This window comes from Lemur catta, chromosome 2, assembly GCF_020740605.2.
Source record: "Lemur catta isolate mLemCat1 chromosome 2, mLemCat1.pri, whole genome shotgun sequence".
In the NCBI taxonomy this organism is placed as follows: Eukaryota; Metazoa; Chordata; class Mammalia; order Primates; family Lemuridae; genus Lemur; species Lemur catta.
In genome coordinates, this window is record NC_059129.1 from 46,548,999 (window position 1) to 46,571,601 (window position 22,603).

The following is a 22,603-nucleotide window of genomic DNA, read 5'->3' on the forward strand; positions in this document are numbered from 1 at the left end:
GCGTACGCCCTTTCCTGCCTACCGTGTCAGTGGAGTGAAAGGGAAAGTGTGGGAGGCCTTTGGGCTTGACCCGGGGGCTGAGCTCTACCCAGCCTTGTTCTGGCTGTGTGACCTGGGCAAATTATTGAACCTTTCTGAACCATGGTGTCCTCATCTACAAAATGGGGAAGATGGTGCCTACCACGCTGAGCTGTGAGGATTACATGAAATAACATAAGAAAGTGTTTAGCAGAGAGCCACGGACAAGCAGTAAGTGGTACTGTGGTTATTACCACGGCTCTTTGACCCCATCATAGGAACATGCAGCAGTAGGTGCCTGGGCCCGTCAGGAGGCAGGTGCAAATGGCAGAGGGCTGTACCGTGGAGCAGAGAGACGCAGGGGCCAGATCACAGAGAGCCCTGAATGCCACGCTGAAGTCTCAGCACTGTGACGTTACTAAACGACCTTGACCAGCGGACACACAGAACATCAAGTGCCTGTGACGGGAGAGAACCTGAAGGCCAAAAGAGCAACAGGAAGGAGCAGCCAGCCTGCCATCACCTGGCCCTCCTCAGGTCCCTGCACCTCACCCCATGGATGCTCTTTCCTTGTCCTGTCGCAGAAACCTGGTTCAGGCTCTACATGGCCATTTCCTTGGAAGGCCCTCGAGGGTAGGGACCGGGATGCAGTCATCCCGACCCTCAGAGCTTGGCACAGGCGTGGCACTGGCACTTAGGAAGTCTCCATGAGTGTTGAAGCCTTAATAACCTAGAGTGACTGCCATGGCAGCAATTCACACGTGTGATGATGAAAACCCAGGTGAGGATGGTGGCAGGGAGAATAAGCTGGGTCAAATCTTGGAAAATCTGGAGGAAGAGGCAGCAACTACTGCGATGATTCTTTTTTTTTTTTTTTTTTTTGAGACAGAGTCTTGCTCTGTCACCCCGGCTAGAGCGCTGTGGCATCATAGCTCACAGCAACCTCAGACTCCTGGGCTCAAGCAATCCTACTGCCTCAGCCTCCCTGGTAGCTGTCACTACAGGCGTGTGTCACCATGCCCAGCTAATTTTTTCATTTTTGGTAAAGATGGGGTCTCGAACTCCTGAGCTCAAGCGATCCTCCCACCTCGGCCTCCCAGAGTGCTAGGATTACAGGCGTCAGCCACCGCGCCCGGCCTGCAGTGCTTCTTTTTGCATGGAAAGTCACAAAGACATGCAACCCAGTCTAAAAAGGAAAATACAGGTCTGAGTCCCAAGTCTGCTCCAAGCTCTGGGTCCTTGGGTAATTTTTAATCATGTGGGCAAGTGTGGTGTGCATGTCAGGGATGAGGGCACTGGTGTGGACACCTGCTGAGCATTTAAAAGCTTTGAACCAAGCTCCACCACCCAATAGCTGGCTGAGCCTGGATATGTCATTTGCCCTCTCTGAGGCTCAGTTTTATTTAGTAAATGGGAATAATAAAGGGTAATGCCTGTTCTACCTTCCAGGGTTTTTGAAAAGATCAAATAGATTATAGATGTTCAGATGCTTTGAAAACTGTCAAGTGTTTTAAAAATGTAAGGCAGCGTTAGTAATATGGTTGTAATTCCCCCAGCCTATTCTATTTCATTCCTCATTTAAAATTACGAAGGGACTGGTTTTGCAAGTTCAAGCTAAATCACTTCATAAACACTGACATAGGTCTCGTTTTTCTTCCTCTGTAAAAGGGGGAAGCAAAGATCTCAGTGGGCTAGGTTTCCAGCTTTAGGGAAGAGTGCAGCGTGATGGTCTGCAGTCTGGGGCACGTGGACATAGCCTGAAAGCAAGAGCCAGCTGACGTTCAGGCCTTCAAGCCCAGGTGAAGTTCTACCTCCTCCCGGATCAGTGTCCTGCCGCATTAGGGAGCTGCCACAAGGTGCTCCTCTCTCCCACCTGACTCCCCAACCGGGGACTAAAACACAAGACTGCCACCTGAGTGTTAAATTGTAAATCAACCACCTAACAGAGATTACAGCAGAGATAAGAAAAGGCATTCTTTTAAAGAGACTCAGTAGCTCCAGAAGACTCCATTGTATGTTGCTTGAACACATTTTGACATTTGCTGGGGACCTGTTAAAAATGCAAGTTCTCAGACCCCACACAGATTCTGCATTTACCAAGGTCAGAATCTGCATTTACCAAGATCCCCAGGTGACTCCCATGCAGATTAGAATTGTAAATTCAGGGCGGCTCCAGCTGACAGTGCTTATAGGAGCACTATCAGGGCAGAGAGGAGGGAGTGTTGGCCTCCAGACTCGCAATGCTAAGGTCCTGTGAGTCGGCATGGCCATCCCTACTGTGGGGATGGAGGAGTCTGGCTGTCCAGCCTGATGCCCTTAAAGCCTTCCAGTCATCTGACCACTACGTGCACAGAACCCGAGCTCCCCAAACGACGCTCCTGTTACCACTCGGCTTCTACTTGCGGCAAAGGTTCAGGTCCATATTGCAGACATTTTTTCTCTTTGTAAACCAAACAATTGTCATTCTTATTTTATAAACTGATCAAACAGACAAAATCAAGTGAGGGCCCAGTTTTTGGACTTTAGTAAATAAATTAACCAGGGGAAGAGAATGCCACTTCGGCTAGCCCTGTCCTGAGACAGACCAGCCAGCCAGCAGGCTTTTCCCAGCTGGCCATCCCTCATCCACCTTGAGTTTCTGTCATCTCAGGTACCAGAACTCTATTGTTCCCCCCTGTTCCTCTAACAGCGTCTCTCAATTTTGTCCTGCTAACTGGTAAGTTTCCTGAGGGCAGCCAAGGACCACAGCTGAAAAGATACTTGTCAGAAAGATCAATTGCCTGCTGTGAACTTGAACCCAGACAGGAAAGAAAGTGCCTGCAAGAAGTATTGATACAGAAAAAACAAGAGGCAGATTAGGCCTGGGACACCTGTAATCCTGGCACCCTGGGAGTCTGACGTGGGCTCAGGAGTTTGAGACCAACCTGAGCAAGAGTGACACCCCATCTCTACTAAAAATAGAAAAATTAGCCAGGCATGGTGGCACATGCCTGTAGTCCCAGCTACTCGGGAGGCTGAGGCTGAGGCAGGAGGATCACTTGAGCCCAGGAGTGTGAGGTTGCTGTGAGCTAGGCTGACACCATGGCAGTTTATTCGGGGCAACAGAGTGAGACTGTCTCAAAAAAAAAAAAAAAACCACCAAGAGGCAAATTAAATGTGGACCAGTGAGGTAATGGTTAAGTGAATTATGGTGTATATGCTCAACACAATGCTATGCAGCTATTGTCTGCACATGTAGTAATCTGAAAATACTAATGATGTATGTTCTGTGACACTCGGAGTCCCAGGAGGAAACAGGCACACTCAAAATTGGGGGCATTGAGAGCAGTTTAATAAAGGAGTTGCTTACGAAGGTGTAGGCAGTGTTGGGGAAAGTGGCGTAGCAGGGGGAGCTGTTTGCACTGCACCCGAAGGGGAAGGGGTGCCCCTGGAACGTGAGGAGGGGCCTTGGCAGGAGCTGTGGCAGCGCATGGAGGGACTCTGCTAGTCTTCGGTGATCTGGCATGGGGGGAAAAGAGGAAGAAATGTCCCTAGAGCCCAAGCAGAAGGGAGAGGCAGGCAAGGGAGCATACCCGGTGGCCTCCTGCAGCACAGAGCAGGGCAGAGGCAGAGGGGGCATCACAGGGCAAACAAGGGACATTGCTGGGGCTCAGAAAGCAACACGCCAAAGTGTGGTACTTGGGCACGCTGGAGACTTTGAGCTAACGGAGATTGGGAAGCCTCAAAAGCAGTCTCAGAAGCAAGTTCTCTCTGACCTGGCTGCCCTCCTGTTTCTCACGCCATCTTCTCCCCCAGAGCTAGTCATAGAAACCAGAATTCCTCTTCCCCAAGGCAGGTCGTAGAAACTAGAACCCTTCTCCCCCAGAGCAAGCCATAAAACCTAGAAAGAACACTCTTTCCCTTCCCCCTCGAAGGCCTTCATTCCGGATGGGTCCTAGGAGCCCCATACCCAGGGGGAAGGAAGAAGACTCTGACCTGACAGGCCTTGCAGGGTTCCCTCCGTCTATGACCATCAGAGCACAGCCTTCCGTCCAGCCGCATTTCCACATGGCTGTCCATTCTTCATGGAACCTAGACATCAAGGTAGACTGTGTTCCCAGGGCCTTTGGGTCTTCATTTCTGAAGGCTCCTGTTGTCACATAAAACTCTGATTAAATAGATTTGTTGCTGGGCTCAGTGGCACACATATGTAGTTGCAGCTACTCAGGAGGCTGAGGCAAGAGAATCACTTGAGCCCAGGAGTTTGAGGCTGCAGTGAGCTATGATCATGCCTGTGAATAGCCACTGCACTACAGCCTGGGCAACATTGTAAGATCCCATCTCTAAATAAATAAGTAAATCTGTTATGTTTTTCTCTTGTTAACCTGTTTTTTGTAAAAGAGCATGGCCTATGACCTTTAGGATGGGTGAGGAAAAACATCATACCTTTTCCACTCTGACAATATCCAGCACTGTGAATTTATTGGAAAAAATGAAAGCACAATATGAAATTGTAGGTGTATGACAGAGATGTTAAAATATATGTTCAGACATTTGAAAGAAGATCCAGGGGAAATCCACCCATTCTAAAGGCCATCAATCACTATGGCATGAAGGTATTGGGAAGTGGGCTGGGGATTTGGGTGAGACAGAGAGCTCTTGACTTTCAATTATTGAGAATGTGGTTCTGTTGCTTTTCTAAAAAAAATCAATAAAGCAAGTTAGGAGAAAGTTTAGAGGGAGGAGGTGGAGCAGCGTAAGTCTTCCCTTCCCCTTACTCCAGGGCAGCCCAGCAGGGCACCTCCTGGTATCCTTGCAGTCCTTTCATTTTACAAAAAGCAGCCACTGGGAGGAAAGCCGGGTCTGCCCTCCCCTGTGGAGTTCCGAACTGTCCTCACCCCTCTGGGCATCTCCAGGCCACCCCTGCCTCCCTTCCCCCTTCCCCTCACCCGCTTCCCTTCCTCTCTTTGGCGGCAAACCCAAGAGCTACCCTGATTTGAAGCCGCTGAACAGCCTCACACCCTTAATCTCACTGTCTGAGTGATAAATCCTGCAGAGCGGCTCATTCCATTCAAGCCCTTCTGAGTAGCTGGGTGGTCTCTTCCGCCCAAGCAGGGGCTTCTTGCCCTTCCTTCCACTTAGCATTCCCCCAGGGGTCGAGGACTTCCCGGGAGCCAGGCATTCACCTCCAAAACAATATCCAGAGAGGCCCCCGCGCCCGCCCAGCCCCCGTTCTGAGCCAGACCATAAAATAAAGCCGCGTGGGCCTTGCAGCCCTGCACAGAACCCTTTGTCTGGGATGGAAACAGCCTGAAAAGATGAAAGGGGCTTCCACTCCGACCTCTTCACCTCTCGTTATCTTGTGCCCACTCCCCTTAGACGGTGCCGCAGACAGCGCGCTTTCCCATGGTCACCGGGGTTAACAGCGTCTTAGCAGCTAAGGGAGAGGAATGTGAGGAATGTACCTGCCTAAGGGGCGATTATTTTCATCAAGGACAGGCTGAAACGGATAATGAGGTCAAAAACAAACGCCGTCTCTTTCTCAAAGGACTCTCTGAAGAGAGGCTATTAGATATAGTTCATTAGTTGGGGGGGGACTACTTTTTAGACCGCTGCCTGAAGAGAGAGGGAGACATTGTGCCAAGTTTAGCTTTTCCTCCAAGTCAGCAGGGGTCTAAGTTTAGACGCAAATCCAAGCTTCTACATATCTGAGTTTCGATCAGGTACAGGCAACAAGTGGCATCCTGAGCTCGAAGAAAAGATTTGCAAGAGAATGTTTTGTAACTGTACAAGTGGGGTCCACAGTAAAAAACTTAATACCCACAAACCAAATTTGGAAAACTGATAAAACAGAGTTTATACATAAAAATATATTTACCACATGTTAGCCACTTTATAAAATGTCCTGCTTAGCCTGGCCTGCTCTGTAGTCTCAGCTACTTGGGAGGCTGAGGCGGGAGGATCCCTTGAGCCCAGGAGTCCAGTCTGGGCAACATAATGAGAACCTGTCTCCAAAAAAACAAAAAATTACATTAAATGCCCCCTTTTTCTTACTATCGCCATCACTGTAATTCAGGTTCTAACTCCTAGTCCTCCCCCCTGCATTTTAACATAACTCCCAAACTGGAATTGGAATCCTTAGTTGTAAACTCTTTCCCTTGCAATTCATCCGGCATCCAGCACAGTCCATCGTCTCAGAATGGAATGTATTTGTGCCCTGTTGGAAACCTTCATTGCTCACCAAGGCCAAATGTGACAAGGTGAGTGCTAGCTCAGTGTCCGGGCAGAACAGACATTCCTTTCCCTCTCATTTTTCTTTATACCATCTTAAAATGAAGTTCAAACTCTCTACATTGGCATTTAAAGCCCTCCAAAATCTTTTAATTAACTTTCAATCCTAACTGCACCCCTTCCCCATATTTAAAAGACCATTTTCCATTAAGAACCCCAACTTGACTAGTATGGTCTCCAGGCAGATGGCTTGGGCGGCTGTAGTGGCACAATAAAGTCTGAGTATGTTTCAGTTCTTCTTTAGGTTTAGTTTTCTCATGGAAAAGAAAATAACAAGTGGAACTTCAGGCTTGGTTCAATTTGGTGCACAATCGCGTTCCGGAACACCACGGGGAGACAGAGAAGGCCAAAGCCTACTGCCTGACCTTCCAGAGCGCTCCCTTTTGCAGGAGGGGCCTGGAAGTGCACACATCAACACACCCTTGAGGAAAAAGCATATCCCTAGAGCATCTGCAAAGAAAAGGGGAAAGAAGGAAATAACTGGGAGTAGAGAGGGCTGCGAGTAAGAGCATAGGTGCTTCCTAACCTGCACTAGTATCTTAACTTCTCTCCTCCTCACCTGTAAAGTGGTGTCATAATACCCACCTTTTAGCGTTGTTGTATTTAAAAAGGGAGATGTGAGTCAAGCACTCAGCAGAATGTCTGGCACATAATCAGTTCTATAAATGTTAGCCTTGATGAGAGGATGATATAGACTGATACCTGCAAAAGTTGTTCTTTTCATAAAAAGACAAGCCAGCTCTCAGTAGAACATGCTGAACTCCAAGTTCCCTGATCAGGCTGTGGTCACGTAGTCCTTTGTACCTTTGCTCCAGCTCCTCTCTGGGTTTGAAATGTACCCTCCCCTCCTCTTATCTCAATACTCAGCTCAAAGGAGCCTTCCCTTGCCTCCCCCTGTGAGGCCTTCCTAGACCAGCACCTCACCCCCAGCCCAGCAAAACTAACGCCTCCCTTCACCAAGGGCCCGTAGTGCTAGGATAGCATGTCCCACATTGAATAATGGCTTGCTTATCTGTTGGTCCCCGGAGTTTGCATACTAACTTCTTGAGAATTAGACTTGAAATTCCCACTGTCCAACAGTCCCAGATCTAACCCACCCATTTGGGTGCTTGTGCAAGGAATGAGCAAAGAATGGACAAAGGAATGGCTTGTCCCTGAGGGTACCTGCATGGCTGTGCACCAGATGCCACCCCAGCCTCTCAACCCTCAGACCCCTGATGGCACCTGTTTGGGAAGAATCACCACTCCTGGCTGATGCCTGGAAACCAAAGATACCTCAGGGCGTTACTGCATTTTCAGCTGCTGTCCCCACCCCACCTTGTGCAACCTGCTGACCAGCTGGAGATGCCACAAGGAGCATGACTCAGGGTAGTCAAAAGATATTTTAGTGCCAAACTACAGAATTCAGTTATAGGGTAGTGCTCCAACTGCTACTCTAGTAGCTCGTCATGCTAACAACTTGGTGGGCTTGTGTCCCCTTTAGCTACTAGGAAACTCAGAGGAACAAAAAGATAACTGATTACTTTAAATTTTTGTCCAGTAGTCATGAAGGATATAAACAATCCCCGTTCCTGTCCCTACACTGAGTCCCAATCCTGAGTATTCACGGTGAGATAAGGGTTAAAGTCAAGGGTGCAGTCTGTGGCCTCCAAATAAGACAAATACATTGAGTCCTCACAGGAATAGAGCCTCAGTCTCCTTAGCATCTGCCACCCCCAACTCAACTAATGGGCCCCAGCCAGAGCTCCAGGCTGCTGGAGAGGGAACCAGGGCAGTGGTTAAGAACTAGAGCTTGGTGTCCAGCCAGATTTGGGTGGTTTAGGGATTCACCACTTATCAGCTAGGGAATATGCAAGTATGTAAATCTCTGAGCCTGGGTTTCTTATCTATTCACTGGGGGGGTGGGGGGGGGCCACAGCCTGACTGAGGGCTTAAGTAGGAGGTTAAATGTGGTAAAGCCCTCAGTACCTGGCATATGGTGAGTGAGTCCTCCGTGAATGGTACTGGAAAGCTATAAATGTGTAAGCTGGAGTAACAGTGGTCCAATAAATAGGCAGAAATTAGGGAATATATATGTGTGTGTGTATATACATCTGGAGGTTGGGAAGGGGGCAGGGAGAGGGTGGCTGCTCTAGGATGAACATTGGTCTCCGAGGGCAAGGGTCGGGGAGAGACCGAGGTGCAGAGGCAGGTAGCAGCGAGATGAATCATGTGTCCTGTCCCAAAGTCCAGGAGTTACCTGTTCACGTAACAGCTCTCAGCACCCTGGCCACTCATCCTGCCTTGCCCAGGCTCCTGCCAATAGGATCCACTAGGATCCCCCAGAGAGCCTGAGACAATCACTCAATTACAGCTTTATATGTTAAGATCTGGAGGGAAATCTTAGACATGATTAAATCCCATCATGTCACTGTACCAGTGAAGGAACTGAGGCCCACAGAGAAAAACTAACTTGCTCAAAGCAATCAGCTCTTCTTGTTTTGTTTTTTTTTTTTCAAGACAAGAGTCTCACTCCATTGCCCTGAGTAGAGTGCCATGGTGTCAGCCTAGCTCACAGCAACCTCCAACTTCTGGGCTCTAGTGATTCTCCTGTCTCAGTCTCCTGAGTAGCTGAGACTGCAGGCATGCACCACCACACCCAGCTAATTTTTTCTATTTTTAGTATAGATGGGGTCTCGCTCTTGCTCAGGCTGGTCTCAAACTCCTGAGCTCAAGCAATCCTCCTGCCTCGGCCTCCCAGAGTGCTAGGATTATAGGCTTGAGCCACCTCACCCAGCCTCAAAGTAATCAATTCTAGTCCTGCCTCTGCCACTAACTTGCCGTGAGACCTTAGGCAAGTCCCTCGCCCTCTCTGACCCTACAGTTTGCTCCTCTGTAAAATGAGGGGTTGGGAGTATTTAGAGAACAAAGTTCCCTTTCAACTCTGCCCTTTGCTGTATTAAAATAATGGTTCCTTCCACCACCCTCAAGTTTAGACAGAAGATTCCTCCCTTCCTCCCACCCACCCCCTACACAAAAGTCAAGAAAAAACATGCTTAGATAACATTTGGGCTCACTTAATTTTGAACCGAGTGCTGGTTTTCCCCAGGGGTAAAGACAAGAGAGTAGTCAGGCAGAGGGTACTGCCCGAGGAAGCCCGTGGCTCCCAGGCGCCTGCCATGTGCCCAGCCCCGGTGATCCCATCCCTGCAGGGCTTCTAAGAGCTGGCAGCGCCACAGGGATAAATAAGGCCAACGACCGCACCTTACATGGCCATCCCAGCGGCCACCCGGAATCCCGGGGATTACGCAGACTTCTGGAGGCCTTGGAGCAAGTGCACATCACCTGCTGCCACCACAAGTGTGCCCGGGCTTCTGCAGCCTCTGTCTTGTGACTGAGGAATTTTTAAATGGAAGCTCTGAGCTCACAAAGGAGAAAATGTCTCCCTGATGTCACACAGTTGCTGCCAATTCATCAGCTCCAGCTAAAGGTCAGAGAGGGGGAAGCCACTGCCCAAGGGTCCCGCTGCCCCTGGCTGAGCTGGGGCTTCCCCTCCCGCAGGCTTGCCGCCAGCCCTCGGAGCCAGCTGCGGGCGCCAAGGCTGCTGGCATTTCCAGGGCACGCACAGAGGCAGTCCTCACACCACTGAGCCGCGCTGCGTCCTCCCAGCCCTCTCCTGCCACCTCTCTGTCTTCCGGGGACAGTCAGGGCATACCTTGGAGTCCCACTATAACGCTGTCCTGAGGGTCCTTCCCTAGGATCACTTCAGGGATAAAACTAAATCACACGGAAGTTCCCTTGGATTTTTAATAAGTATGCGCAGTGGTCAAAGAGCAGAAGCTAGGAATCCACTGTCTGGGGTCACTGCCTGCTTCTGCCACTTCCCAGTAGTGTGGTATTTGCAAGTTACTTAACGTCTCTGAACCTACTTTCTGACCTGGAAAATGAGGAGAATAAGGATACTTACAGTGTGGTCCTGAGGATTCAACGTGAAGCACCGGCACAGAGAGAGCCTGGCAGGTAGTAAGTGCTCAATACATGTCAGCTTGGAATCAACACTCACAGCTACCACTGGGCAAATTACTTAATCCCTGAGTCTTGATTTCCTGATCTGTCCAGCAGGGATAGGCACATGTCAGAGACAGTCACAGAGAATTCAATGAGAATGGGCAAAAAGCCATTAACACAGCACCTGGCCCTGGAAAAATAAATGGTGGCTGCTGGGACTATTGTCTCCATCCGTCACACTGTGAGCTGGGGAAGGCCCTCAACACAGCCATTAGAAACCCCTTCTCCAAGCCTGACACAGTCCCGTGCCCCCTTCAAGTTATAACCCAGAATTAAAGATGAGACACATAAAAAAACATGTATATGGTCAAATATGAACATATAACATTTTTTAAATTACTTTTAGAGTTTTTCTCCTTTTTGGGGACTGTTTCCAATTTTGGCCTGAGTTGCTAGGGGGACGAGTGAGATGAAAAGAAAAAGGTGCATGGATATGAGAGAAGGGATTAACTGGGGTGACAGCGGAGACTGTCATGGAAAATGAAATGACATCATGTAGGAGGAGGAGGCTAGAATTGTGAACAGTAAGAGAGCAGTTGATCTCTTTGGAATTGGACGGGACCGCAGACCAGCTTCAGTGGAAGCCCTAGAAGAGTCACCACCACTTCAAACTTAAAGAACAGACCTGGAAAAGTAGCAGCAACAACAGCTGCGGCTCTCCCTCTTCTGCACCCCTGCACCCCCAGACACCGACGCCTGAGCCCCCTCACGTCCAATCTGCCGTCAGCCTGCCTTCTGCCACCCTGGCGTTGCCTGTCCTTCATCCTCTCCTGGCACAGAGCGTCTAGGTGTGGTACAGGTGAGGCCATGGTGGAGGTAAACCTGAGGCTTTTCTTTGGGACTCCCCATTGCACCTCTGGGGGTTTTCATCCCTGCAAGCTCCACTCTTGCAGTGACTCAAACAGGTGAGCCCTGGTGGGAAACACCTCATTACCTGGGCTTATCCTTCCTCCCCTCTTCCCACCAGTCTTCCCTCTTCCCCTTGAGACAAAGGTGCTCCCGGTTTTAGCCTTCCATGGAGCATTACCATTTTAATGGCAAGATCTAGAGATCTGACAGAAACATATCCTGTTCTGTAAACATTTGTTGAGCCTGTATCTGATTGCCAGGCACTAGGCTATGCCCTCCCCGACCTCACAAGTACCCTATTCCTGTCCCTCAAGGTGTCTGCTTGTTACGGAAACCCTGGAGAGTTGCAGTCGGTGACTCTGCTCGCCCCCTCAAATCCAGGCAGTGACCAAGTGTGGTGAGATTCCCTCCTGGCTCCATGCACGCTTCTCTCCCCATGGGCACCCCTCAGCCCTTCTTTGTCTGTCACCTGTGTCACTGCCATAGCCCATTTGCCAAGGTCCCTGTCCCCAGCCTCACCTCCCTCTGATCTACCCTACCCCTAACAACAGCCTCATCTTCTTCCAACTCCCCTTCACCACATTATCCCCCAGCCCCAAACCCTTCAATACTTTCCCCCCAAATTTCATTCAAGATCCTTCATGATAATCCTGCCCCAACTCTCCAGGGGGGGCCATATTTCATAGAGCTCTGCCTCACCCCTGCCAGGGGTTTCAGTGAGGGAAGGAGGCAAGGGTCCCCTGGTGCCAGCCTGACCCGAGGGCTGTGCACACAGGAGGGCCTGGTGCAATGTGGCTGGGCTGAAAATCTGAATCATAGTCAATGAGGGCAGCCAAATTCCTATCTGGGAAATCAGGGCAGTCTGAAGGGTGAGGCCAAGCTGTAAACAGAATGAGTAATGAGGTCAGAAGCTGGTGGGGACCAGAATCATGTCTAGATGCAGTTCAAGGAAACGGAAATGGTACAAGACTGAGGCTGTGAATTGAATTATAAGAAGGTATTGGAGACCTGAGCTGCTCTCCGTGGGGATGGGGCTGGGAGGAGCAGCCCTGGAAACCTGCCTTTTCTCCAGCTTCCTACAGCAGTGTACCAAATGCCCTTTGGTTTTTTGTGTGTGTGAAGGCCCTGTCTCCCCTGCTGCCTGCGGTTTTATACCACTCACATGCCTCCTAGCAAAGCCCAGTGATTTGTCCAAGGTTGCAGGGTGCTGGATGTGGAAACAGGGCTAGATCCCCCACCTGAGAGGGGCTGTGCGCTTGCGGAAACTCACCTTCATAGTTTGGCGAATTTCTTCATGTCTCTGTGTCTCAGATGCCGCATCTGTAAAGTGGAGGACAATAATAACACCACTTCCTAATAGTATTACATAATAACAATATCATCATGAGGATTAGTCAAGCAAATATTTGTAAAATGCTTAGAACAGTGCTCGGCACATAATAAATGCTGTATAAGTGTTAGTTAAATAAAAATAAGATGCCTGGCTGGTAAATAGGGCCAGTACTCAAAGCCAGTTCTAATTTTAACATTTGAGCCCTTAGATTTTCCACCACTAAGGTCAACAGCAGGCTACGAGGGGCTAAGCCAACTATAGGACTTTCAAAAATTAATTTCCATTTCAACCAAGAATAGAAAAACATGCTGTTGATTTATTTCACTGGGCACACAGGAAATATCACTCCAGTTACTACCCTTACCTGTTCTTAGGAAACCACTCAGAAATCCAGAAGGACCAGTTCAAATATAGCACCTATCTTAAATTTAATAGGCCTTGCAAAAAAAAAAAAAAGTCCATCTTAGAAAATGTCTGTGGGTGTCAAAGAGGACCGGCCTGGATTAGGCAATCTCAGTTGACTCCAGCAAAGTTCAAGGCTACACTCACATTGGAAAGATAGCTGTGAGGAGATAATGCAAAGAGGAACTATCATATTTATTTTTCTCAAAACTGTTGGGGGTGGTAGTGTTTGGAAAGAGAGAAGAGAGAGGGAAAACACGAGTGCATGGTTTGTAAAGTGATAAAAAATAGACTGTGTGTTATAAAAGCGCAGTGGCAATTCCAAGAAGATAGCACAAAAGTCTGTTTGCTCTAGCAATCTATCAACCAGAAATCTGTATTAACTGAGCCTCGCACGCGACTACAATATGGCACTAATAGACGTTTGAAAATGATGACCTTGATATACTGCAAAATCCTAAACGGCTTTCTGAAACAGGAGAAAAAATTAAATGAAGCTTGGTATGGTTTGTGACAAGTGTATTTTATTGTATTCTAATTTTCTGAAAACAAGCAATATTTTTGTCATCGTAGCATGTGATGATTTATACGCCATCTAATAACTTTCCACCCGTCATCATATTAGAACAATACGTTGCTCGATTATGGCTGGATTATGGCTGGTATCAGGGTTTAATAAACATTCCTTTCCTCTAAACACGCCACTAGCCCACGTCTCTTGGTTCCATTCCTCACCCCCCAGCCTTTAAGCCTGTCTCGGCCAGAGCAGGACTTCATTTTAGGCCCAAACTTGACCTGGATGGTCTTCCACTATTTTTATTCTTCCCTAAGAAGGAGGGTGCACCTGGCCTTAGAACCACATATGCTGCCTCGCCGCGGTTTCACACTCGGGGTGGAGGTTCCGAGGAGGGTGCTTTCTCCTAACGTAAAGTGAGGAGGGACAGGCGCCTGGGCAGAATTTAAAAACTAAATGCGTCCCGGGGGAGGTAAGGCCCTCCGAGGGCCAGGCAGCGACCACTGAGTGGTGTGGAGCACGTGGATTAAGTAGAACAGAAACAGATCCTGCCAGGGCCGCCCCAGGGACACCAGGGACACAAAGCAGAAACCCTGATTGTGCCCCGAGGGCCCTGGATCCCTCGCCCACCCTGGAGGCTCTCCCGCCTTTCCTAATCACCTTCCCATTCCTCTTGCTCCCCTTCCCAGCCGACTGTTCAGGGCTCTGCATACCACAGAGGTCAGACACAAATAAAATCCATACATGGACTCCATTCTCGGGTCACAGAATTTGGTTAACAACTCGTCCTGAAGATGGCCCCGGCCCCCACCTCCCAACCCCGCCACAAAGGCTTTGCTTGTAAACACCCGTCACTTAGAGACACCCTCCATCAGTCGCCTTTGGGCTATTATACATCACCGACTAACCTTAAACCAACTTCATCTTCACAGGGCTCCCCCTAGAAGAGAGGAAATTCCACAGCTCTGATGTGATGTGAAACGTGATCTGACCGCCCCAGCTCTTTCTTTTCTCAGTCTCCCCAGCCAGTTCCCAAACTGGGCTTCCCTGGCCCCTCTCGGGGCGGCCTGCTCCTACCCCCCCTCCACCCCTACTTCTTTCCCTCTCCATTTTACACGCTGTAACCCGATAGGCTGGAAATGCAGCCTCTTTCATCTTCTATTTCCCACATCCTGAAAGTTTGGAAAGAGAGAGCCCACCCAGATAAAGGAATTTCAAGTATGTGCACCCCCTCCCCCTTTACTCCATTCACAAAGAGATTACTAATGGCCCGAGGCTTCAGGGAGGCCCCGCTGCCCTCCCCACCCCCACCTCCCAGAGAGTTTACTCATTCCACATCCTCACTTCTCCCCAGCACGCAAACCTACGTCCACATGCCTGCAACCAAAGATTAACTTTTCCCTGGACTCTGATCCTACGGACAGCTTTCAGATCTCACCCTGACTGGGACTGCAGTGGCTGGAAGGTTCTGCCTACCACTCACCTGTGCCTTCTTTCACATTTCTAGATAACAGGGCTCAGGGAAAATGTGTCATTGGATCCAGGGGAAAAGATATGAATGCAACATGTGATGTTTCAGGGAGACACACTCTGGTCTTTGGGAAAGATCACAGGCTGTTCTAACTCAGAGATATTTCTTTCCAACAGACATTGTTTAGAGGCCAGAGTAAGAGATGCTTTATTTGAGAGGATAGGCAGAGAACGGATGTGTGTGTGTGTGTGGTGCGTAAGGATGTTCTGGTAACGTACGTTTTTTTGCAAAGAAATTTCTTGAGTCTTTGCTACCTGAAAATTAGTGATTACAAAACATGTCCCTGGGTCAGTTCTTTGGTCCCCTCCCCCCTTGAGTTCTGTCAGTGACAGGAAAACTGGCAGGGACAGCTTCTCTGACCTCAACCTCAAAGGTTAGGAAGTAACCCCCCACCCCAGCATCCCTTTTCATTAAGGATGATTAATTATCTTATCCACCCTTCGGGGAGGGTGAGAAAGCTGTTTTGAATCTGTACCAGCTCCGGGATAATCAGTTCCCTGAGCTAACTAGCTTTGTGTGAAATAGGATTTCCTGTGTCAAAGAGTTGCTCCCCATCCTCGTATTAGGGAGTACATTTAATAGATTATTAATCCATATTAACTTTGCAACTCAGGATAGAGTTGCAAAACTTGCTTAATGCACTCGCATTCGACAAAAAATATGATAAAGTCTGGGCACATAGTGCATTGGGTCATTCAGTAGGTCTCATTCTTGCCCAAGAAATCTCATGGAATTCCAAGAAGAATTCAAGAGGCCAGACCTGGAGGTTGCAGTAATGGTGATAAGAAATACAGATTGTGGAAGAGCAGCCACATTGCAACTCCTGCAATCATCCCCACAGGGCTGAGAAGAAATGCATACCACAGCTCAGCTCCAGGACTGCCCCACGTCTACGCTCTCCACGTAAGCGCAGCCTGCTCCTGACACGCAGCTGCTGGTGGGCTCCTACGCAGGCTCATCATCCTTAGGCAACAGCAGCCCAAAGTGATAGAATCAATGCCTGCAACTGCAGAGCGAGTATGAATCTCTCTGGGCCTCAGTCTCTTTCTTTATAAAATACTAAGGTTAACCCAACCCTTGCTAATGAAAGTGTGACCCCCCAGACCAGCCACAATTGCATTTTAGTGCTGTGCTGTGCGGGTGGTGCCTGAGCACCTTACAATTTGAGATGCTCCAGGCCACACTCAGGAGCTTGACAGATGCTCTTTCTAGTTCTGAAATTGTCAGATCTCATTAAGTGCTTTCCAACAAAGTTTTTCTTCCCTGATACATGATTTTCCTTCTTTCTTCTGCCTCCGGTATTGGTCCATATTGTCTCCTCTGCCAAGGAGCTCAGATTTGAGCAGGCATGGAATTCACGTGGAGAGCCTGTCTACAATGCAGATTCCTGAACCGCATAAAGAAACTGAATAGGACAGGATGGCTGTGGTGGGACCAGAGAATCTGTGTTTAACCAGCTTCTTCCAAGTGGTTCTACAGATCATGGCCCCAGATTACATTTTGTTCTTTAACTTTTTTATTATGTAAAACTTCAAAAAAATAGACAAAATAATAAGAATGAGCAATCATGTTTCCTTTTCCTTCCTTTTTTTTTTTTTTTTTTTTTTGAGATAGAGTCTCACTCAGTGGCAACAGCCTAACTCACCGAAACCTCAAATTCCTGGGCTAAACTGATCCTCCTGCCTCAGCCTCCCGAGTAGCTGGGACTACAGGCATGCACCACCACACCTGGCTCATTTTTTCTATTTTTAGTAGAGACGGGGTCTTGCTCTTGCTCAGGCTGGTCTCGAACTACTGAGCTCGAGTGATCTTCCCACCTCTGCCTCCCAGGGTGCTAGGATTACAGGCATGCCTGGCTGCAATCATGTTTCCTCTAGGGTTCAGCTTGTTCTCCTAGAGGGCAAGAATTGTGATCTATTGTCTTAGAATCCTCAGCATCTGACACTGTGCCCAGCACATAGGGGTGCTCAGTAAATTTGTAACAAAAATAACAAATTAAAAATAACTTTTTTTTTTGTCCTCCTAGTGAACCATTGAATTTCTTAAAAAATAACTTTAAAGTAAAACCATCTACCTGGATGGTTTCAGCCGCAGGGAGATGGGATCAGCTGGGCTCTCATTTATCAATTCTTTGCTTGGGGATTCCTTTCTCAGTTAGGGAAACTAAGGCATCCAAATGAGGCCTACCACGTGAAAGAATTAGAAAAAGTTTCCAAAAGGTCTGGTTTTATACCCCCTTGCTTCTGGTCTCAACATTTTACAAAAGATTTTGTGCCTGTGTGTGTGGTAAGAGAGAAGGTAGGAACATACCTCTGGGGGGTGAGGATATCGTCTCATGGCCTTTGTTTTACTCTTTAACCTAGTAATAAATCTCTTAAAGCTCCTGTGGTATTCAGAATATCCCGTGCATGGCGAGGTCTTCCCACAGTTGTGAAAGGAATTCAGGTTTACTAAGTGGACAGAGTGCTGAGATCCCAAAGGCACAGTCCTGCCCTGGTCACCTATTTGCTCATTCTAATGGCTAAATCTCAGTCCTGGGTCTGCTACATAATAGGAGGGAGGGTAAGCGGAGGCAGAAGGAAGCTGAGAAAAGAACTCTGCAGTTCCAAAACTCAGCACAACAATCAAGGGATAAAGTGGTAATTAGGCCTGATTATCATGCAAGGCAGCCCCGGTTAAATTGGAATGTAGCCGGAGAGACGAAAGGCTGGGTAGAGAGTTTGCTATGCTGGAGACATGCTTTGATGTCTGCAGGGAAGGTTGTGTTTCATTCAGCCATCCAACCGACCAAAAAAATGTTGCAGGAGCAACATGAAACCTTCTAAAATGCAGCATACGGCGAGCAGAAGTGGGGAGCAAGTGGCTGGGGCTGAGTTCTCCTTCTGAGCGAGTGTGTGTACTTCTACGCTGCTCTTCTCAGATTTACTGCCGCAGCCCCTTGGATCTGTCAGAAGACAAGAAAAGAGAGAAAAAAGAGCGCACGTACCGACTGTTAACTGTACCATCCTTGGTTGAGCAGATTCTTGTTACAAGGGAGAATGTGTCTGAGCCCGGGGCAGACTTTTTACCTGCTGTGGGGAGGAAGCAAAAGAAATAAGAGGTAAATTACTCTGTGTGTCCCTGAGAGGCCCGGAACTAAGATAACAGATGCTGATGGAGTCATCTGAGGCTGCCAGCTACCACAGCTTTTAACCCACTGATGTAGGAAGAAGAAAATGAGCCAAGAAAGTAGGTTAATCTCCCAGAGAAACACAAAATAGGTAGCAAGGAGCATTTTTACACCTTTCGCTCTTTAATTGCTTCAGCTCCAGAGCTGTGAAGCACAAGGAATTCCTTTTGTGTCCTTACCTTACCTTTCTCACCCTTTTAGTAAAGTCCTCTGTTCTAGTATATTGTTTTTGTATCTGAGCTAACTCCTCAGCTAGGTGCACGCCCCAAACCAACCCACAACTTTCATTTCCATGCTAGAGGCTTCTAATGTGACTGGCTCTTGGGAGACAGTCAAGTTCCCACTAAATCACTGACAAGAAAACAACAGTCAGGTTTGTGGTAAGATGTTATTATTTTACTTATTCGCAGGGTGCTCACCATAGGAAGTAGCACGTACAATCCTGACTTCATATTTAGAAAGTTCACGAAAGTACAAAAAACCTTTCATGGGAGATTCCATGCAATTTCCATTCCTGAAGGATCACCAAAACAGGACCCCTTCTGTTATAGGGACATATATATATATATATATATGTGCCATCCAGGCACCTCGATCAATATTTCTTTTCAAAAGGAATGAAGTAAATTAGTGATCAGATTACCCTGGAGGGATTGGAAGAGTATTTATTACATATCCAACACACGGCTTTTTGGGTTTATCTCAAGTTTTTCTTCTCTATTTGCAATGGATGATTCACAGAATCTGCTATTTTTTGCTGTTATTTCTTCTGTTACCCCAGTTTACTCTTAAGACCTGTATAATATAATAATGACATGCATTTGCCACAAAGGAGAGAGCTGTGGAGTAGCTACACGTGCAAACCTTCTGTTGCACCTACCACTCCTGATATTGCTACTGTACTTCAGAAATTGTGTGAGTGAAGAATGGTGCTTTTACGTAATAGACTGTTCCTTTTTTCCCAAGTGTCACTTGATTTAGGAGAAATTCTGCTTAATCCCTTCTATAAAATTCCCTGAAATTACTCTTGGAATGTGCAGCATGAATCTAGGATAAATAAATTGCAAAAGGTTGAAAATACCCTTTCAGATATCTTATTTTGTACAATCTTTGAAAATGAATTGTGGAGTTTTGTTTTTACTCATCTTTTAAAAAGGAAAAAAAAAAAAGAGGGGAGAGGGAGGGAAAAAATGAGCCTTAGCAGCTGTGTATTTTTTAAATAATAAGAAAATAGCATTCCCCAGAATTTCCAGTAAAACCCATAAGATTTAGGCAGTTCATCCCCAAAGTATGTGTGGGATGCTGGGAGCTCCCTGGCTTTTCCAGGCAACCCCACCCCCCAAAAACTCCCCACAAAAAAAACAAAAGCAGATGGGCTGCATCTGAACGAATCAAACTCCCCAGGGGCCAGAGCTCTCTGCTCTAAATGCTAATAGAGTGAGTAATCAGAAACCTACATTTGGTAAATTATTTATCTTATCTCTGGAACTCAGCAAAGCTTCGAAGACAGCAACTTCTGTAGAAAGATGTTGTTGGTCAAGAACTCCAGCTGGAATTTGTACTTTTACTAGAAAAGGGAAAAGTTCAGAGAGCAGTGTGTCTCATGAAGCAACAATTTTTTTTTTCAAAATGACCAAAGGCAAAGCCAAGGAAAACTGACTTCACAGTTCCATGGAACAGGTCTGGTTCATGTTTTGTCTAATGGGCTTTACGTTCCATCTGTATTAGGGTAATGGCAAAGCAAAGCAGTAGACAAGAAAGATCCCTGAAGACTTGGGAATGGGTTCCCGTAGTCCCCATTTCCATCATTCCTTGCAAAGGGCAGCAAGAGTAACCTGGAACTTGCAGCCTCAGAATAACCTGGAGGGCTGTTAACACTCAGAGTGCTGGGCTCTGCCCTGAGTTTCTGATTCTGCATTTCCAGCAAGTTCCCCAGTGCTGCTGTCACTGGTGCAGGGCCCGCACTTTGAGAACCACTGGCCCAGAGGGCAGGGTCTTTCCACAATCTAGTTTGGTTTCTATAGACTCTGTGCACCCTCCCTCAGGATAAGGTATGGAGATTTGGAGGTTTAAGGGTTTTGACTGGGATGTTGGCAGAGGAATTAGCCCTAGTAATGAGTCTTGTCACTTTCACCTATTTTACAAAACATATAACTTGATAAATCAATTCCAGCCATGATTACCATTACACTGACATTCTTATAGTTCTCATATTTGCTTTGGGTCCCCTGCCATCCTAAGCACTTTTGAGTTCAATAGAACTAAGCAGATATGAAGGTAAAGGTTTTCATTTGAATAAATGTGGTTGTATAAGTCACATTCACATGTATATTAAGAATTTTGTTTTGCCACTACAAAACTTCATTAGTTCATCCGCATGGTGAACTCAACCCTGATTGATTGCATTGTGAAATAAGAGGAACTCAAATGACTCCTTTCCCTTTGCTTCTTTCCTTCAAACAACAAATATATTTCGAATGCATATTATATATATGGAAAACACACACAATAATGTAAGTCAGGGTATTGAATCTAAGGGGCGGTGAGACGAAATAACTACAAACCACATGGCAGTGGCCAGTGAACACTCTTATAGAAGGTGGCACTCAAGTTGAGCCTGTTGAAAATCCTTCCATAGCTTCTTATCGCCCTTCAGATAAAATTCACACTCCTCAGGATGGCATGCACAGCTCTTTATGATCACCTGTGGTTACCTGTTCAGTTGGATTTCTCTCTTTACACTCCAGGGGCCATACTCAGCGGCAAGGTAAAGGTCTGCGATAATGTGAATTTCAGATGTAACTGCAGTTGACAACTAGCTCTCTACCAAGCACCCGCTCCCTTTCTCAAATGGGGACAGGCTAAAGATCTCCTTTCCTGCTCCGAGGCCTTGGGGGTGGGGTGGGGGGTGCAGCTGAGAAGTGACTGCCTCATGATCATTTGGACTTTCTCACTTCAGTGAGCCTCTGTGTACATAATGAATTTCACTCTCTTTACCTTGTGTGCTTTTTGTGACAGCACAGACCCTCCTGAAAAATAACCATTTTTCTTTAATCTCAAAGTTATGCAACCTTTCCCTCTAGTTTATGCTTACAAAATTTGTGCACCCTATTTACTGTGACATGATTGTTTTTTTCTGTCCATGCATGCAAAAATTTCATGCCTCTGGGTGTTAGCACATGCTGTTCCTTATTGCTGAAATTAGAGTTTCCCCATCCTATCCTCCCACTGGTTGATTTCTCTATTCCTTTCCATGTTTCAAGACCCACATCAGGTGCTACCTTCTCTATGAAGCCTTCCCTGACCCTGGAGATCAGATTTAGAGCGTGTCACACTTAGCATACTTTATTCTAACTCTAATAACTGTATTGTAGGAGTTCGTTTGAGAGGTGCTTAGGAAATCTTTGTGAAGGAATGAGCCGAAATGGAGAGGCAGTGATAAGCAAACAGAGATGGGAAAATGCAAGTCTCATTCTGGGGACAGCAAGTACTATCCTGCCCTTACCCTCTCTTCATACTCATAGGGAAAGAAAGACATGCATTGTGAGCAGAAGACCTCAGAATAGCTGCACCTTAGTTTCCTCATCTGTAAAACTGGGATAATGACAGTATCTGCCTCATGGAGTGCAGGTGCGGGTGGGGAGTGGAGGTGTTACAAAGCACTTAGCACTGTTCTTGGCATACAAAAAGGACTCAATAAATGTTAACCATTATTTGCTATATTAGATTAATTCCATCCTTTCATGGGGGAATCATACTGCTTACCAAGGGGATGTTTCACAGGTACCTTGGGATCAAACCTATTACTCAAACTTAGACTCAAGATCTCTGAAAGATACACGTGGTACTTTGGGGCTTTTCTGTGTTACTGACGATTCTAACAGTTGACCGGCTGAGCAGTACTGAGGGAGACCTCCCGGGACTGAGACTACCACAAAGATGGGAGTAGGGGTGCACGATCTATGTGGCCACACAGAAAGGGCTTCATGGAGAGAAGTAGCCTGGTTCTGAATTCTCCAGAGGCACAATTAAGACCAAATGAAGGGTAGTTACAGGGAAACATTTTAATTTAACATTAAAAAGCTGGCCAGCCATGGTGTGAAGCCAGGCCTCCCCGAGGGTTGGGATTACAGGCGTGAGCTACCGTGTCCAGCCCTCCTTCATTTTGAGTAATGGTAATCCGGGTCTGGATACCCAAAAATGATGTTCCAGGACCCTCAGCTTTAGGATTTTTTTTTTGTTTTAGGCTAGTCAAGTGAAGCAGTGGGAATAGAGAAGGAACAAATAAATCTATAACTGGTTGTGATCAATTCGTTGTAAACACCACTGTCCTGAGACCAGCCAAGATTCTTGATTCTGAAATATGAAAGGCTGTTAAGCAGCTGTTACTTCCATGAACTTGGGAGTCCAAAGACTTGCCTTTAAATCCCAGATGTGCCATTTGACTATGGGCTAGTCACTTACCCTATC

The 22,603-nt window shown here is 47.2% G+C and overlaps 1 long non-coding RNA gene across 3 annotated transcripts; it reads right to left on the reverse strand.

The window, feature by feature from the left end:
* Nucleotides 1-3,336: 3,336 nt before the first annotated feature.
* Nucleotides 3,337-14,479, reverse strand: LOC123631840. Of its 3 annotated transcripts, none has more exons than XR_006733242.1 (5): nt 14,342-14,479; nt 12,455-12,504; nt 5,876-5,982; nt 3,994-4,147; nt 3,337-3,516 (listed from the first exon to the last, which is right to left on the reverse strand). It is a non-coding gene; the product is annotated as an uncharacterized LOC123631840 (long non-coding RNA). The 3 variants fall into 3 exon arrangements; XR_006733241.1 differs by having other exon boundaries at nt 5,876-6,002; XR_006733243.1 differs by lacking the exons at nt 12,455-12,504; nt 14,342-14,479 and adding an exon at nt 10,235-10,339 and having other exon boundaries at nt 5,876-6,002.
* Between the last annotated feature and the right edge of the window lie 8,124 nt (nt 14,480-22,603).